Source organism: Hyla sarda, chromosome 1 (genome assembly GCF_029499605.1).
Source record: "Hyla sarda isolate aHylSar1 chromosome 1, aHylSar1.hap1, whole genome shotgun sequence".
In the NCBI taxonomy this organism is placed as follows: Eukaryota; Metazoa; Chordata; class Amphibia; order Anura; family Hylidae; genus Hyla; species Hyla sarda.
In genome coordinates this window covers 394032148-394051938 of record NC_079189.1, presented here as the reverse complement: position 1 = coordinate 394051938, position 19791 = coordinate 394032148, and the positions used below count along the sequence as shown (strand labels likewise).

Below are 19791 nucleotides of genomic sequence, written 5' to 3'. Positions count from 1 at the left end.
CAATTTAGGACATGACACTGCCTTGTACACTTCTCATGATGTTATCTCTCTCCTTAAAGGCCTACATACACAACACATGTAAACACAACGGCTCTCTGGATATGAGGCAATTCTCCTCAGTAATCCATCCTTGAAAATGGTGTATGCCTCCCCTACATATGGCCCTGCACACTAGTTGGCCTGAAAATTCATGATGATGTGATGCCGGACATACATGACTGCTTGCCAGTCATCCACACTGACGCCTCACCCAGACCCGACCTCTCTTCAGTGCCCATACCTGATGCTCCAGAAGTCTTTGTAGATGGGTCATGTACACGCCCCAATGACAATGTTTACTATGCCAGTTATGCCATTGTCCAATTACCTGACATTGTCCTCAAGGCCCAGTTCATCCCCTATAAGTCCGCACAAGCTGCAGAACTCATCGCCCTCACAAGAGCCTGTACACTTTTTGATAAGAAACCTGTCACCATTAACATGCACTTACCCTACCATCACAATTAGTCATCATTCACTGCAGGACACACACACGTGGGACTGATCACATTTCAAAGGGCAATGCTCTAGCAGACCACACTGCCAAACTGGCTGCTACACAACAACCCGTCTCACTGATGTTACCAGTTCTTACACCTCCTTCACTCGTAGACACACAACTTCTTCTCTCTCCAGTCCTCTGTTCCCGAACAAGAGGAATATGATTGGTGTTATCCGGTATTGCAGAAAAATCCTGTAACAGGATTGATCTGCAAAGAGGGGACACCATGCATAACCCAACACAGTGCCCCAGTTTTATTGCTCATTTCCATGGGTAGGCCTTTCCCGACTCCATGGGCCCAACGACCACTTATAACAGAAGAAGGGGACCTCGACCAGATAAGGGAACAATATGTCACAGACCTTATCCAAACCCTTGATAAAGTAGAACAAAATGTTGTCTGTAATTCTCCTTCTCTCCCACAGGAACCAACACACCAGTTCCAGGAAGGCGACACTGTCCTGGTTAAAACTCTGTCGAAAGGAAAGAAGCCCGGAGACTTCACCTTTGGACCCCCAACCACAGTTGTTGCCGTGACGAGGACGGCGGTTCTCACGGAAGACGGAATCCCTTCTTGGATTCACGCCTCTCGGATCAAACTCGTTCAACATCACCCAAAGGAGGTAATAACGGGGGCAGACAGCCCTGACCTTGAAAGCCTACCGAAAGATGTACCCGCTGATGCCCTGGCCTTGTTCTGGCAGATGGTTGAAGAAACTAAGTCTCCTGATGTTTGCATTAATGACTTTATTGACTTTGATACACCCCACGGTGACTCTACAGAATGAATTAGAGAGACACCCAAACAATAAGTTCCTGAAACACCATATAATGTTAGCACAAAACCTCACTGCAAAGGATTGTTGGATATGCACCCATGCCCCTGTGTCTGCCCAAAGCATGCCCTACTTTGCTATCCCTGTGCCCTCATATGAATTATTTCAGGGAGACTGTTTTGACATGCTTGCTGACAATGAGACACCATATGCAAAGAACTGAAACACCTCAGTGGGTATTCCTATAGTAGGATGGGTGGGGCAGCCATGGTGGCAGGGAAACTTAAGCAGCCCAGGCCTAGGACCACAACAAGTGTTGGCTTTCAAGGGGGGTTCCTGGGTAACTCGAGTGGTCACACATATACTAGACCTAGGAGCAATCCCCACAGAAGGAATGAAAGTTAGTTTTAACAGGACATCCGCAAGTACTGATCTTCTTAAACCCAGCCAGATAGAAAGGTACTTACATGACCCAAGGTGGCCAAATAACACCCTCATTACTCAGGCTACTCAAGATGTAGACTGCTATAATATAACAGGACACCAACCATGTAATGACACGTCAGAATACCAACTTACTGAACCAACATGTAATAACCCAGATGTGGGCTACTGCGGTAGATTAGGACAGATACCTTCCTGGTGTTACTTAACAAATGCCTCTAGACTCATTGACATAGTTAATAAACTTATCAATCAACATTCCTCTTTCTGGGAGCTCCCACGAGACATCTATTGGGTATGTGGTAGGGAAGCCTACAAGTGGTTGCCGGTAGGGGTCAAAGGCACATGCACCCTAGCTAGACTTACCCCCTCCACCTTTGTCATATCCAACGACGACATTGACATGAGAGCAGCTCCTAAACACATGTTATACCGAAGAGCAGCAGATAACAAAGAAAGGGAAAACGGTAGGCCACATGTTGTACAAATGGGAATAACCAACAAGCTTTTTAGCACCATTTTTATATATCCAATGGTGATGCAAATATGGGATAAGTTAGTCGAAGCCACTAACTACCTCGACGACCAAATATATGACATTTTAGAAATTACTAATACCTCTGTGTCCGTGCAAAATCAACTGATGATAGTGACTAACCAACACGCAATAGTCTTGGACTATCTCACAGCAGCTCAAGGAGGGATGTGTCAAATCATAGGTCCTACTTGTTGCCATTACATAGACACTTCAGGAACAATTCAGATGCACCACCAGCTTGAGAACATACAAAAATTGAGGGACAAATATGCCAAAGACAATGAAATCAACAGGGATAAGTGGTGGGGGGATACCTTTTCAATATTGAATCCCGCTACCTGGCTCAAGGGCGTAGGAGGATGGATAGGGGGCGTTCTGCAGCTCATAATACACATTACTGTCATTGCCCTCATAGTATATGTGTCAATAAAACTTATTTTCTTATGTATGAAACGCTGCAAGCCAAGACCTGCTGCAGATACTAAAATCCTCCTCTCCACCTCATCAGACACCCAAGTCCCTCTACTTCACCGTCACTCAGCAGAAGGCTATACTGCCTACATAAAGACTTTTCAAAAGAAAATAGAAAACAAGAAAAACCAAGTTGTCTAAAGTGACAACTGGTTTTAAGAGGGGATTGAAGGGTACAAGAGTCTTGATAGAATAATACAGATCTGTAATGTTGTATGATGTGTATCTTAATTCTGTAATCTTGTATGATATATCTTGATTCTGCCGTTTGTAACCGCAAGGCTCGTATCGTACTTCTCGTTATCTCAACTGCTGATTCCTAACTGTTGTGCACGTACATCCTGTTCTTGTGTTCTGCTGACTTGTAACTATTAAGCAACATGGTATATATATGAACGTTGGCAAATAGTAAAACAGAGCGTACTTAGACGGCATCTTGTGTGCATGTACAAGCCTTAAGCCAAATTGGACCTAGTACCAGGGGTACAGAAAAGACAGAGAACCAGTACCAGGGGTACTGAGTAGATTATACAGTTATACCTTTCAGGCACCACTGTAATAGTGGTCTCCAAACTGTGACCCTCCAGATGTTGCACAACTACAACTCCCAGCATGCCCAGACAGCCTTTGGCTGTCTGGGCATGCTGGGAGTTGCAGTTTTACAACCATTAGAAGGGCAGCAGTAAATATTGCTTTACTTCCACCTTCCTTCCCCCCCCCCCCCACTGTCGCTTCCCTACCTGCGCCACTGATCTCCGCTGCTGTCACCGACGATCGGCGGTCCCCACAGCATCTTCTCTTCAGGTACCGGCCGCCATCTTCTTCCCCTGTTCTGCCCGACATCCAGGGGTGGGCAGAGCGGGGGGTTTCCATGGCAACCCCCCGTCTTCCACTGCCATTGGTCAGTACTCATTGCTGAGTAATGGCAGGGGAAAGGAGGCGATCAAAGCACTGCAACCTCGCTCCTATCCCTCGGGATGATCGGGGCTGTCACTGACAGCTCCGATCATCCCTATTTTCCGGGCGATCAGGTCACCAGAGACCCGATCAGTCCGGAAATAGCAGAAAATCGCATGTCTGAACTGAATTCAGGGATGCCTGCTGAATGATTTCAGTAGGCATCCCAGTCCGGTCCCCAACCGGCTAGCGGCAGGGACCGGAATTCCGACGGGCGTATCCATACGCCCTACGTCCTTAAGGACTCGGGATGCAGGGCGTATGCATACGCCCTGCGTCCTGAACAGGTTAAAGCAAATCTGCAGCGGAAAAAAACGTATCCCCCTATACACAGGATAGGGAATAAGTGTCTGAATGCTGGGACCCCTGCAATCTCCTGCACGAAGTCCCGGAATTGCTGCGGCTCTCCTGTACGGAGGTGTATCGGCCGTAGCATGACGTTGCAGCCAACACGCCCCCTCCTTATATCTCTTTGGAAGAGGGAGGTATGCAGCATTCATGCCTCCCCACCTCTCCCATAGAGCTGAAGGGAGGGGGCGTGTCTGTCGAGCTCAGTGAGCTCGATGTTACACGCATTAGCCGGCGCACAGCACGGTGATGCCGCGGACCCGTCCGGGAGATCGCGGGGGGTCCCACCGGTCTGACCCCCTGCGATCAGACACATGTCCTATCCTGTGGATAGGGGATATGTTTTTGTCGCTGCAGATGTCCTTTAACCCTTCAAATTTGGATTTGTGGCTTAGACTTCTGTCACGATCACACCCTATTGGTCCAGCCAAGACGCTAGAGAGAGTGTGATGGGGCAAGGGTTAAAGCCGCCAGACATGGCCTCATAGGTAGTGACTTGGCCCCCAGTCCATTGCCTGAATGCAGTCCTTAGCTGACCTGCATGTTCAGTGCAGCTTTCTGTGGCGCTTTGTTGCAAAGTCCGAAACTTTTTCCGATAAGCCTCTGGAGTCAGATTAAAACTTTTTAGCAGGGCAGATTTTATTGCCTCATAGTCCTGGTCACTCTCAGAGGGAAGCGAAGCAAACACATCCAGAGCTTTCCCTCGCAACCGTGGGGTTAGATATCGTCCCCACTGTTCCTTAGGTAGATGGAACTGCCGGCAAACCTTTTCAAATCCCCTCAGGAACACATCCAGATCACCATCTTTCTCCAACATGGGGAAATGTTCAAAGTGGGGTTTGTGGTCTCCTTGATCCTGCACATCACTCCGTGCGGATGAAGCATCCTGTCTCAGCCTCAGAACCTCCAATTCGTGCCTCCGCTGGGCCTCTCTTTCTGACTCCTCTTTCTCTGCAGCTCGTATCTGTGCCTCTCTCTCGGCAGCTTGTATCTGTGCCTCTCTCTCTGCGGTTTGGTACTGGAGAAGCAATTGGAGTTTCATATTAGCATCCACATCCCCAAGGTGCTGTAAGGCAGTCCGCATATAAGAGTCCAAGGCCTCATGTGGAGTACTGTCCTGATAGGGAGTAATGTTGCTGTGTTCCCCAGGAGATATCAGTCCTTGGATGGCAGTTCCAGCTGTTGGACTTTGTCTCATGTCACTCAGCACGGCCATCATACTCCACAAGATCAGCAATAAGTTGTTCCTAGTTCTTTCCTGTAGTAGGGATGTCCTTTTCTTGGCACATTAGCTCCAGTGCAGGCTTGGGCTGCTTGCGATATGCCTCCATATTTCTGAGATGAGACAGAGGAGGTAAAACAGGAAATGGGGAGGACAGAACTGTCTTGCACTCTTTTTGTATGTCTTTTAAACCAGCACTGAGCTCTGTCTTTGGAATTTACACACAAGAAGATGTATGCAATTTCTTTTTAGTGCTAAGATTTCCTTACAGGTAAAATCCAGCAAGCACTAAAAATCTCTAAATATATCCAGACGCTGCCACCAGTTGTCACGATCACACCCTATCGGTCCAGCCAAGACGCTAGAGAGAGTGTGATGGGGCAAGGGTTAAGGCCACCAGACCTCTGGGTATCCACTACTAGTCCCAGCAAGTCACCAAATTAACCCTGAGATAAACGTGTTTCCACCAGAGCTGCCTTCAGAAAGGTGAGCTCATATATTTAGAGATCAAAGACCAGAGCTGATTAATTAAACATTTAATCTGATAAAAGGTATCACAGTGCTGACTATATAAAAATACAGAAACAAATTACATACAGTTACAAAAATATATAAAAGAGTTTGGCAAGGCAAGTTCAGAAAACAAAAGATGAAGTTCTTACAGCATGATGATATAGCAGTGGTTCCAGCTGTTCTTAGGATGGTCTTGTCAGCTTTTTGCACAGCCTCCAACACCAAATTGAGTCCAGCATTTTAAGTCTTATCTGCCTCTTTGGAGGGAAACTCCATTCCCCCCCTCCCCTCTGATCCCACCAGGTGGGGCATCTCTCTTCCTGACCCCTTATCTCTTTGATTATATGATGAGACCAGAGTGCATGACTTCAAAAGAGATACAAACAGACAGCCAGACCCCCAATAAAATGCAATACACAAAAGGACACACCGTCCGAATGACCTCTCACCCATGTCCTGGACAATCCATCACACACAGTCATAACTTATAATACACATATAGGATTTTAATAATCAGGCCTTGGGCCTGACAGCTTCTTTCAAACTGCCATTAGCACATGGCAGTGTGACGGCCGTTGGGGGAGCCTGGGTGAATATCTGGAGAAAAATTACTGCTAGTGCTGTCTTTTTCTCCCAATATAGCTACTTTCACACTGCCGTTGTGACCTGCCCATAAAGGGTCTGTTAGGCTCTTTTTTTGGGGCCTTTAATGGGCACAGCCTGATACAATTGATGGGGTATGTTGTTTTACAGGAGGATAGAGGGAGAAAAAGGTGATGATGCATGTACAAATTTTTCTTCCGCTATACTTCTGTCGTTTTGCAATGGTTGGTGTACTGCCAGGACACAAATGCAGTGTGAAAGTAGCCTATTCCTGTCATAAATGGCACCCAGCAGTCTCCATTATAGTAAATGGGAGTCGCCAGGACCCGTTGTTGCCCGTTGCTCCGCATCATAACAACGGGCGTTAAAGCCACACCAAAATAAAAAAAAAAGAGAGACATTAACAGCCGTTCTCGACGGGGAGCAATGGCAGTGTGAAAGTGCCTTACATTTTCTTCCTCCTTACCTTCTAAGACACAGAACTTTTTTATTTTTTCACTGACAAAGTTGTGTTAGAGTTATTTTTTGTAGGACAGATTGTACTTTTCATAGGCACACTTCATTTTATCATAACAAAGCCAGTAAAACATTATATGTAGGGAAAACTTGAGGGAAAAAAAAGTGGAATTGCGAATTTTGTGGCACAATTTGTTTCACATTCCTTATACAGTAAAACTTACATACTATCTTTATTCTATGGGTAGAAATAGATAACTTTTAACTTTATTTTTTCATCTATGGAGATGTGTTAGGGGCCTGTTGTAAGCCATCATTAGATGACTTACATGGATCACTGTAATGCTATTGCATTTTAACAAATTTTATTAGGTTTTTTAAACATTTAGAAAAGTACTGTAGAATTGTGAAAAGTGTAAACACATTAATATAAAAACATATATAACCTATGTTATCTGCACTCAATTGCTACAGCCTGCCAAAGGCAAGCTACAGCAATCACTGAGCCAGAGAAGAAACTGGGGGACACATAAAGCCCTGCCTTCCACCTGTAACCATTGCGAGGTTGCCGTTGGGACCACTAGACACCAGGGATTACCGGCATTTAATGTTTAAATGCTGTGATCAGTATTGACCATTTACATGACAGACATCAGAGTGATCTCCAATGTCAGTCAGTACCGGACGATGTCAGCAGACCAGTGTCATGTTCAGCTCACCCAACCCATGACATACATGAAAGTATGGATCAGAAAGGGGTTAACAATATGTTGCTGGGGCAGGGGGAAAGTAGAAAAAAAAAAAAAAAACATACTCTGTCTCCCCCCCCCCCCCCCCCAATCTTCTCTCTTTCCTGCTTCCGAGATGATCACTTGGAGCAGGACCTGCCCACTCAGCTACTAGCAGAGACAGAACAATTCCTCATCATGGAACACTTTTCCTGGAGCAGGAAAGAAAGATGATCAGGGGGGCCAGATGGAGATGAACAGGATCTGCGGGGGAAGGGGCTAGGTAAGGATCGTGTTTTTTTTTTCTCTATTATAATCCCAGCAGCATATTGTTTTTTAAATAAGGCTGGAATACCCCTTTAGTGTTTTTTCACACATACAGTATCCTGCGCATATTTGATGCGCAGGATTTGAAGCTGCAGATTTTATACTGAAGATTTCAATTCCATAGCTGAAAATCTCCTGCAGAGAGCCCATACTCTTTCAAACACGCAGCGGGAAACCTGCAAATAATTCCGCTCGTGAGAACGAACCCTTAGGGTAGGGTCACACGTGCCGTATTTTGCTGTGTATTTTCCTACCCATAGAAGTCAATAGGTAGCCAAATACACAGCTGATTTTGCCACCCATTGACTTTATTGGGTAGGAAAATATGCAGCAGCAAATATACAGCAATATATGACATGTGTGACCCTACCCTTTGGGTAAGTTCATACGTGCATATTTTCTGCTGCAGATCTGCTGTAGCAGATTTTGCTACCCATTGAAGTCAATGGGCAGCACAATCTGCAGCAAAAATATGCACATGTTAAAAGGGGTACTCCGGTGAAAACCTTTTTTCTTTTAAATCAACAGGTGGCAGAAAGTTAAACATATTTGTAAATTACTTCTATTAAAAAATCTTAATCGTTCCTGTACTTATTAGCTGCTGAATACTACAGAGGAAATTATTTTCTTTTTGGAATGCTCTCTGATGACATCACGAGCACAGTTCTAATAATAATAACACTTTATTTATTGTTGTCCTTAGTGGGATTTGAACCTTGGTGCTAACCACTGAGCCACCATGCTGCCATTAGCATACATCTGCTATGCATGGTTGCTAAAATGGACAGAGATGTCAGCAGAGAGCACTGTGCTCGTGATGTCATCAGTGTTCCAAAAAAAAAGGAATTTCCTCTGTAGCATTCAGCAGCTAATAAGTACTGGAAGGATTAAGATTTTTTTAATAGAAATTTACTATTTAATAGAAATAGTAATTTACAAATATGTTTAACTTTCTGCCACCAGTTGATTTAAAAGAAAAAAAGGTTTTCACCGGAGTACCCCTTTAACGTACCCTTAGGGTAGGGTCACATGTGCTGTATCCAAAGGATAGGGATAAGATGTCTGATCACAAGGGTCCCACCGCTGGGACCCCCTGCGATCTCTGTGCAGTACCCGGCGTTCTAAACAGTATATTTAGAATGCTGGGTTCTCGTGGCGGGGGTCGTGACATCATGCCACACCCCCTCGTGACGTCACACCACACACCCTCCCATACGCATGATGTGACATCACAACCCCCGCCGTGGAAACCATTGTTCTAAACTTTAGAATGCCGGGTGCTGAACGGAGATTGCGGGGGTCCCAACAGCGTGACCCCCGCGATCAGACATCTTATCCCCTATACTTTGGATAAGGGATAAGATGTCTAGGGACAGAGTACCCCTTTAAAGCATTAGTGTTATTAGTGAGAACATTTTAATAAAAAATGCTCAATTCAGTGTAGTAATTAGTGTTGCTCGCGAATATTCGCAATTCGAATATTATTCGCGAATATCGCATATTCGCGAATTCGCGAATTTCGCGAATATAGCGCTATATATTCGTAATTACGAATATTCGGTTTTTTTTTGTTTTGTTTTTCTTCACAGTACACATCACAGTGATCATCCCTCTCTGCTTCCAGCTTGTGTGGTGTAAAGAAGGCTGTTATACTACTGTGTGAGACTGGCGCGCGAAAATTTGCATATGCGAAAATTAGCATATGCTAATTTTCGCATATGCGAATTTCCGCGTACGTAAAATTTTGTATATACTAATATTCACATGTTAATTTTCGCATACGCGAATTGTCGCATATGCGAAAATAAAAGAGAATATAACGAATATGCGAATGTTCGCGAATATATGATGAATATTCGTCCATATATTCGCGAATATTCGCGAATTCGAATATGGCCTATGCCGCTCAACACTAGTAGTAATGTACTTTAAGACCTGCATGCATAACAATACGCCTGTGTTAATATGTAAAATACCTTTTGATCTATGTATTACTAAGCACAGTCTTTTTGCACTTCTCTTGGAAGCTGTGGGCATTTCTCCAGGAGCACGATGAGCTCCTGCCCTTTATCCTGTCATGAGGTCCGCATTTTTACATTTGTACTCAGGGCTTCACACTCGTGCTTGTGGCTGCAACTAGAGATGTGCGAAGTTACAGAAATTTGATTCGTCACGAACCTCACAGCTCAGCATTTGCTGACTTTAGCCTGCATAATTAGTTAAGCTTTCAGTTGCTCCAGTGGGCTGGAAAAGGTGGATACAGGACTGTATCCACCTTTTCCAGCCCACCGTAGCACCTGAAAGCTGAACTAATTTATGCATACTAAAGTCAGCAAACGCCGAGCCACGAGGTTCGTGACTAATCAAATTTCTGTAACTTCGCTTATCTCTAGCTTCAACAGTTGCATACCTACCTGTAAGAAATACAATAACCTTAGCAAAGCGGTCATAGGTGCGCCATAAACCGCGTCCTAGGGCACACCTTTAGTGGGCATACCCTATAAGGAATGAATAAATATAAGGGAGGGAAGGGCGTGTTCCCGCAAAATGCCACATATGCCCGCCTTAGGGTACAGGGGGCGTTATATACTCACGCCCTCCTGCACTAACTCCTGTAAACTCCGCCCCTTACACAAATACAGGCTTAATACTTGTACTCAGGGCTTCACACTAGTGCTCGTGGCTGCAACCGTTGCATACCTACCTGTGAGGAATACAATAACTTTAGCAAAGCGGTCAGATGTGTGCCATAAACCACGTCCGAGGGCACGCCTTTAGTAGGCAAAAAGTCAAGCTGGTAGGATGAATAACAATGATAATAATTATCATATCTTAACACCTCACACTCTAGCCACCTCACATACCCTATGCTTGGCTATATATTGCAAAACAGAATGCAGCGATCCATTAATCACCACGTAAGCTGATACATAGTACTGAGAAGTTGTGTTAATCACGACCACACTGAAATATAACAAACTGTCACTGAACCAGACCCACTTCTGTACATATTAACCAACTTACCTTTATTAACATTGCAAAAGGGAAACTGTTAAATGCTTGCCAGGTATTAACATAGTGTTGTCCCTGCCATTCCCTGCCATTAAGAGGCAAAAATATATTGTTAGACCAATGATAAAACCTAACAACATGACAGACCTTTGAAGATGATGACCTTGTGACGCAAGTTTACCTGTAGATTGAACGAGACTCATGTAACAGCTTACTTGAGGATGAGACCTGACTATACACAGTCAGTCATACACTTAGCTGTGAGATCTGAAGTAATGTCAGTAGTAACCTAGGTAGGGATTCCCCCTGCAGACGTGGCAGGTACTACGAATATGTAAGTACTTGATATCGAGATGTTGTGCTTTGAATCAACGTGTCAGGCATAATGGGTAAACAACCACCTATGTGTCGTAATTTTATTGCTCTGAAGCCGTGTCATTAACAATAAACTGCGTGGTGCCTCCCCAGGCAGACATGGCAGACATAACAGGAAAACAACCAAGTCAGTATGTCACTGCTTTGTGTCAGTCATAGTGCATCCCCTGCCACCGAGGTAGACCTGAAGGGTACACAACCATCTATGTGTCACAACCCAATTGCTGTGAAATGTGTCAGGGACAATAACTATGTAGTGCACCCTCCCCCCTGAGTAGACATGTTAGCCATGAAAAGTAACCATCGCCTGTGTGTCATGAGGATATTGCTTGTGCAGATGTGTTAGCAACAATAACTAAATAGTACCTCTTCTGCAGGCATGCCGTGTGTGCTCTATGATGCCTAAAACATGGTGAGAATATAATGGAAAGATACTATGAACACCTGCCGCTTATTTATTGCTTTAATGTACGTTGGGTAAACTAGACAATAAGCCCCAGATAAATACAAAACATACATAATTAATATGAACAAAGCTTCGAATACATGCTACGCACAGATCACCTCCTGCAAGCATGAGAATAGACAAGCACCAGCCGTACATGTAGAAATAACTATAAAAGTAAGCCCCAAGCCATGCCATACGCGTGTAAACAGTAATTAACAAAATTTATCTTGTTTTGTACATGTTTGTGGTATGCGCCAGAAAATGTGTGTGAAACATGCCCTAATGTGGCTATCTTGATCTGCTTGAGCGTAATAGATTGATTGTGCATGAGCTGTTTCCTACCACACTATGCCATTCCAACATTAAACATACTGTAATACAGTACACCATTGACTTATATAGGCACACTACAGTACAGTATACATCAGAATGCCATTTTAGCTGGTTACACAACCAGCACCTGTCTGGGATATGAACCTATGGAACAAAGATGGAGGATGTAACGGGACATTGCTTTTATCATATATGACAGGAGTGACAGCGTTCACGCTACCATAGTTAATTGCTCTCCTCACATCATGAGTCACGCAACACCGCTAGTTACTTACTCCTACAGGTCCCCCTACACCCTTCAGCCAGGCTCTGTACTGTGAAAAGTTATCCCCATACCCCAGCCGCACCATCCAAGCTTTGTGACCCACTCAGCGGCGTTATATATACCTGGCTGATCGTGCGGGGTCACTGGGGAATCGCCAGAAAACATGCTGCTCCTTGGAAATGGGAGGATGTGCACAACAACCATGGGTCTCTGGTGTCTCGCTGTGAATGCTCCGGCTGTGTTGAATCCGCAAAACGTCACTTACCAATCCAAAGCAGACACAACTCGGATACTTTACCACGCAGAAGATGGGCGACCCAGCATCCCACTATGAGGCAGGGAGCAGGCTAAAAGAGATGCCCCGACACCTAACATTATGTAACACTCACGTTTCTGAAGACAGGAACTCCGGTGTATGTGGATCCGCTGGACCTGTGTGGCAGATGACTCGGACCGTACCAGGGAGCGGAGTCTAAGGTGCCGCTGGTCTTCACCAGAGCCCGCCGCAAAGCTGGATGGGCTTGCAACTGCAGGCGACACCCAGGTCGCTACCCCTGGCACGGCTCGACCACACAGGCGGCTGAGGAGATGCGAGGCACAGGAGGGATGAGGCAACTCGTAGTCTAGATAGCAGTAGGTCAAGGCAGGCAGCACAGTAGCGTAATCGGGAAGTAGTAGGAGTTCAGTTGGCAGGCGGCAGAGGAGCAAGGTCAAGTCACAAGAACAGGAGATCTGGTAAACGGCAAGGCAAAACAACGGAACGCTTTCTCTAGGACACAAGGCAACAAAGATCCGGCAGAGAACTGAGGAGGGTGGAGGAATTTATAAACAAGCCACAGGCGGTAACACTAATGAGTGTACTGGCCCTTTAAATCTTAAAGCTCCGGTGCGCGCACGCCCTAAGGGAAGGGGACACGCGTGCTGGAGCAGAGTGGTGGAGGCAGGAGAAACACTTGGAGAGTGACGGACTGGGGCTCGCATGCGGGTGTGAGCGTGTGAGGCCGGAGCGCATAGTGCAACACATTAATTCAGACACAACAAAGTTCCAGTGCAGTGTGCGGCTGCCAGAGCTCCAAAAGTGGTGGAAGATTCAAACGGTGGATGCAGTGTCTTCCGCAAAAGGTACAGGGGGCGTTATATACTCACGCCCTCCTGCACTAACTCTTGTAAACTGCGTCTAGAGGTGGAGGGGTGTTCAACACTTATGCCCCTCACACAAATACAGCCTTAACAGGTTTAATGCTTACAAAGTTTTGTGCCTAAAATGCATGCTCTATATAACTCTAATGCAGCCATGTGGAACCTATATCGTGCAAGTCCACACGAAATACCTCTATTTTTTGGGCATTTTTTTTTAACATTTTTACATTTGCCCAGCTTTGTGCCCAAAGTGCATGCTTTTTAAAATGTGGAACCTATATGTTGCAAACACACAAGAAATAAGTTCAGAAAATGACCAAAAAGAAACCAATTTGCATATAAATAATTATTGAACACCTTGTTTTGCTTGTCAGTGTGAATGCAAAGGCTTCTTTTCTGAAAAGACTGCACACTGTCTCACACTGCAATGAGGACAGCAGGGAGAAAACCACGTCCTCTTCCCCTCAAAAAAAAAAAAAATGGTCCACCTAGTTGCTGGACCAAAAGGACTTGGTTATCAGGGTTTGTTTGCTAAATGTAAGAGACAGAGACCCCTAGTGACCATTTTTTAAAACATTTTTCACATCTTTAGAAATCAAATTTTTTATTTAAGTATATTAGGAAAATGCTTAGTTTTTAGGGAAGTATTAAATGAAAAAGTGGTTTCTACTGCCAGTAACGCTTTAATAATTTACACTGGTTCATAGCTGGAGTAGATTTTTGACATGAGATATGCCCAGTGGTGTAATTGAAAATGCCCATGTTAAACGGGTACTTCGGGGGAAAACTTTTTTTTTTTTTAAATGAACTGGTACCAGAAAGTTAAATAGATTTGTAAATTACTTCTATTAAAAAAATATCTTAATCCTTCCAGTACTTATTAGCTACTGAATACTACAAAGGAAATTATTTTCTTTTTGGAACACAGTGCTCTCTGCTGACATCATGACCACAGTGCTCTCTGCTGACATCATGACCACAGTGATCTCTGCTGACATCTCTGTCCATTTTAGGAACTGTCCAGGGCAGCATATATTTTCTATGGGGATTTTCTGCTCCTCTGGACAGTTCCTAAAATGGACAGAGAGGTCAGCAGAGAGCACCGTGGTCATGATGTCAGCATAGAACTCTGTGTTCCAAAAAGAAAATAATTTCCTCTGTAGTATTCAGCAGCTAATAAGTACTGGAAGGATTAAGATTTTTTAATAGAAGTCATTTACAAATCTGTTTAACTTTCTGGCACCAGTTTAAAAAAAAAAAAAAAAAAAAGTTTTCCACCGGAGTACCCCTTTGAAGCAATCAGAAGCAGTCACAGAATCTAGAATTAGAATCTAGTGGTATCGTTATTGTTATAGATAGACATTCTCCTTTTTCCCACCTTTTCTTTTCCATCTAGGCCAGACCACCATAGTTATTTCTCCCACAGACTGTGAAATATAGGGCCAGAGACATATTTGGCCCTTCACTTCTGCAGCCTATTCCCAATCTCTGTTGCAAAACAACCCCCATCCTTTACACTGCCACCCTGTTGCTGGCAATACTATGCCCACCCAATACAATGATCCAGATATAATGGTACCTGAGGACAGAGATATAAATCAGATCGGTGTAAAACATATAGAAAGGGCCCCTGGACAAACTACAAAATGAATGTAGTCCCCAAATCAGACCTTTATCAGCCTTTAAAGGGGTACTCCGGTGAAATTTTTTTTTTTTTTTTTTAAATAGACAGAAAAAATTGTGTAGCTCACTTAGCAACAAAATATACCTGAGGTTAATGGTGTTGCCTACACCCAAATAGGCCAGAAATTAGTCCAAAAATAATAATATGATACATATATATATATATATATATATATATATATCTACACATACACAAATTATATGTGATCAGTTCTCAAAAGATATACAAGATAAGAAGATTGTTAGATCCAGTACAATGAAATATAAGTATTTATTAAATAAAATGCAATGTATTACATAGAATAACTGAAGTCTAGCGCAGGGCCCCAGCGCAGGCTCCAGATAATTATTGTAAATTCAAGCTAATATAATAGATGTTCCCCACTAGTTCCCCATTAGTTCGGGGTATAATAAATGAGGCTAAATGATACAGGTGGAGATTAAAGGATTAGGGATAAGATAGGTATAAAAATAGTATAAAAATGGTATATAAAAAATAAAAAAAAAGGTATAAAAATAGTGCAAAGGTTCGCTATAGTTCTCTATATTGCAAAGTCTGTTGGTGCAAAGTTCACTATAGTTCTCTGTATTAATTCAGCTGGAGTAACATAGTAGAATTTACGAGATGATGATAGAAATTAAAGGTACAGGATGCGGTCCATCGCAAAGCCCATCTCTGAAATTAAACCGCCCTCCCCCTCTGGGCCAGAAGACACCTGCAAGTGTCCAGGCTCAATGTCCCTTTTCTTGGAAGCTACTAGGGGACCACAAGTGCTCCCGGCATCATCCTAAGCGTCAGCCCAAGAAATCACCCGCAGTGCCATATATTATAGCATCCTGCCTATGCAGGGATGCCCGAGGTTTGCCAGGAGGTGCGGAATCTGATGGCCACACACACCTCCCCTGGACCGCCAGGAGGGACACCCAGAAGGGCTTACTGCATCCTGACAAATCCTGTGACAAACAAAAACATGTTCAAGTAGCACAGTGAAAAAACAGACATAAATAATTACATTAATGTGCGCCGTGAAGTACGGCCCGGACATCCAGCAGGATCTATAAAAAATTTCCCCAATCCTAGCCAGAAGGCCGGGAATCAAAGGGGTGATTGCCAAAGGTGAAGAGTGCATGGTGCAGTGCTTCCACTCAGTAAGCCATTATGTGGTGTCCCAGTACAGGTACATTGTGTCAAGGTATTGTAGGCCCTGTCAGATTGAGACCTCCAGTGTCCTGGGGGCTCCCCTACAGGGACTCAACCATTTCTAATGTCTATTTGCACTGTTATAACTTAGCAATCCGTTATTAGGTGTCTGTAGCTTTAAGTATGTTACCTAGCAACCTCATGCTTAGTCAGGGTATGTGAGAGTGGGGGACTGATGGCTAGACTAAACTTTTGTGTAAGGTGTTATATTATGTTATTACTTGTATGTAACTTTATTGTAAATCCTAAAGGGGATACAGACAACTCTATGATCCACAGCTGCCTGGCCAATGGGCTTTAGTTTAGCCTTCCCATATAAGGGGTGGCAATTCCTGTGTAGAGGAGTTCTTTGGAGTTCAGTTCAGAGTTCAGGTGTGGAGATGGGCTGAGTGGAGTGGTGTGCAGGAGTTCAGGAGTGCAGGAGTTCCAGTGAAAAGCCACAACTCTACCGACACTTCAGTAAGTGACTTTAATCTCAAGCCTAATATAGCGCAGACCTAAAACTCCTAGTCCGGCCGTAAGAGCCAAGCATATATGCAATATCAAGGCCAGGCACTGCAAGCTGTGTGGTCCTCTAGAGACTGTCTGTTAAACCTTTGGGAGACTTTGGTTGAGCGCTGTGGAGATTGTACCACCTATCTTCAAGTTAGTAAAGCCTCTGTTAAACTGCAACCTAGTGGGGAGTCCATTCTTTCCTTGCTAGCCTGTGGGGAGACGGAGTTCCCCGGACCTGTAGTACCCCGGGAGATACCAAGACTACAGTAGCGTCACGTGACATTAAGGGTTAATACCATTCGACCCTGGGTTCATAACCCCCCCCAAGAACCAAGTAGCTAACCCCAGCGTAGTGGCGGTCGCGGGTTTCACTCATGGTCAACACAATTACAGCCAGTGAGTTTCTGCACCTCAGGGTCACCACTCCCCGAGGCACAGAAGTACCTCGGCCTTCAACCCCTCAGCCTCATGGTGAGACCTGGAGGGGACAGGTCAAATCAGAGCAGCCGTCGAGCTGATTCCTCAGAACCCGGAATGCCCCGAGACACCTGCCCCCTCCGTGCAGCATCCATCCTACATCAATGGCAGAGACTAGACCACTGATAAGAACAGATACTACACTTGATCTTAGCCAAAAGGCCGAGAGCCATATATGCCATCAGAACGCAGCCGCATAAATGTGACACGTGCTGTATGGCGCAACTATACAAATATATAGCCCAAACCGTTCCAACTTATTGTGAAAACATTAATTTCGGCTGGGATTACACTTGGTGTGTTTGTCAGAAAAAAACACCATGCTCGCTGCGGGCACATGTTATGTTGGAATCAATAGGGTAATATGAAATGCCAGACTTTTCCTCTTCACAGGTTTTAACAAACTACCCCAGTGTTTTTAGTAAAAATGCCACAAAGATGGCAGAGAAAGGAAATGATGGGGCAGTTTTTGGTGTTTTTTTTGGGAAAAAAAAAACATCAAACAAGAATTTCGTCTGTTCCTAGGCTTAGGCTGGGATTAAATATTACTTATGTTTGGTGTTTTTCAAAGCCCACATTGCTTTATTTTTGGTGGGGTTTTCCCCCCCTTTCGACAGACGTCTGTCAAGCTGTTGCAAAGCTACCACTCCAAGCATGCCCAGGGCTGGGAGTTGTAGTTTTGCAACAGATGGACAGCCACAGGGGATCAGTGGTGCAGTATGTCAATCTAGGACCATGGTGTCTGATCTTGAACTGGCAGCAGGGACCACGACCATTTTAAATCAATGGCTGCCGGGATGTCTGACGAGTGACATCCTTTGCTCCAGTAGCGCCATTTTAATAAAAAATTTCCCAAAATCCCTTAGATAACAGTCATACAGAATATATTAGAAAGCTTGTTTGTTGTTCAGCCAATCAGAGAGCAGCACTACTGAAATAGAACTCCCAGGAGGTAACAGCGTGTCACACATGTGATGTCATAACCATTGTCCACCAGAGAGCAGCACTGAGCAGATATAACACTGCTCCTGCTCATTCTTCATCAGTGAGGGGCTGATGCTGGACACTGTAGGGGCCGAGAATGCAAAGTCACATACACTACTGTGACTGGTAAGTGTCACATTGTTGTGACCAAAAGGTCTTTAGTGCAGTTCAATGTGCTTTTCTATAATAAACATGTAGATAATCTATCTTTTGTTTTCCTATCTTAGATGCACTATTTCCAGGATGTGGAGTAGCATTTCCGGACCTACAGCAAGACGTTGGATGAAGACGGAGATTTCCAGACCTATTCCAGAAGAATTTGGATGAAGGCACAGCCCCTCGAATCACGCACATACACAGACACATTTGCCCAAATTCTAGAGGTAACCTCCTTTAGTATGCCCAGAGGAAGGGCAATACAGTAGCCATGGATTCCCTACAGGTTTCCTCCCCTCTGGAGGTTTTTCCTGTCCTGAGTATTAGTTACTGTACGCTCTTTGTGAGTGATGGAGGTTACAAAAAATCCCCTACACAAACATTTTTATATATAATAAATAAAGTTCCCCTTTTTAAACCATTCTGTAACTTGTTTGACCGATTTATTTAATTTGTGTGTGAAAAATAGTGTTAGCAAAACGTGGATGACATGAGGTTTCTTTAAGTGTCCAAAGCTGCTCTCCTGCACGATCTGCATAATGCGGTGCAGAGAGAGACAACTGATGCTGGGGGGTACAGTTACCAAGGCAACCATAGGACACCCAGCAATTTCCATGCATGAGCCTTTTTCTGATGAACGGGACCCTAGGAGAGCGGAGGAGGCAGGTGAGAAGACCTCCAGCCACCATTTTAATGATCACCAGATCACCACAGGTGATTCCATCCTTGAATATAATGCCTGCATTGCCATAACCTGCTTAGATCACGGCATCTGAGGGGTTAATGACAAACATTAGCGCGATCGTTGATGATGGCCACTACTGGCAGGTCTCTGGCTGCCAGGACCTGTCATACATGATGTGAGCACCGGTCCATTGTTCACATCATGTACAGGGTGTAAATATACATCCAATCACATCAGGACATACTTTTACAGGGTCCACCTACTCAATTTTCATTGTAAAGCTCGAATGTCCACACAGAAAATGTATGTGCAGATAACCTGAAGATAGTGGAGCGGTGTCAGAACATGCTGGCGCTAAGATTGCTCAGATATTCACTTTATCATAGACGGCAATGTATTTCTGAGCAGAATACACAGAAAGAACAGACATGTCTATTCTTTCTACGGATGCCAGAATTTGAATTTCTGTGCCAGATATTTCCTGTGCGGAAATTCTGCTGTGTGCACAGTGCGCCAGAACCCCATTGAAATTAATGGGACTCTGCTGCAGCGGAATTTCCGTACGGTATATTCCTGTGCAATTCTGCATGGAAAACCTAACATGTGAACATAG

The 19791-nt window shown here is 44.4% G+C and overlaps 1 long non-coding RNA gene and 1 pseudogene across 3 annotated transcripts in view; one reads left to right on the top strand and one right to left on the bottom strand.

Moving 5' to 3' along the window:
* LOC130276531 (uncharacterized) overlaps positions 1 to 18916 on the top strand; it is a 29986-nt gene extending 11070 nt beyond the window's left edge. The window contains exons 1-2 of one of the 3 annotated variants that reach the window (XR_008845153.1): positions 18060 to 18463; positions 18565 to 18916. This is a non-coding gene — a long non-coding RNA (uncharacterized LOC130276531). Of the gene's footprint in view, positions 1 to 18059; positions 18464 to 18535 lie in introns of those variants that run through there. The other 2 variants (XR_008845154.1, XR_008845156.1) reach the window with 2 other exon arrangements.
* LOC130344618 (U2 spliceosomal RNA) lies at positions 17352 to 17521 on the bottom strand (annotated as a pseudogene).
* Positions 18917 to 19791: the final 875 nt, after the last annotated feature.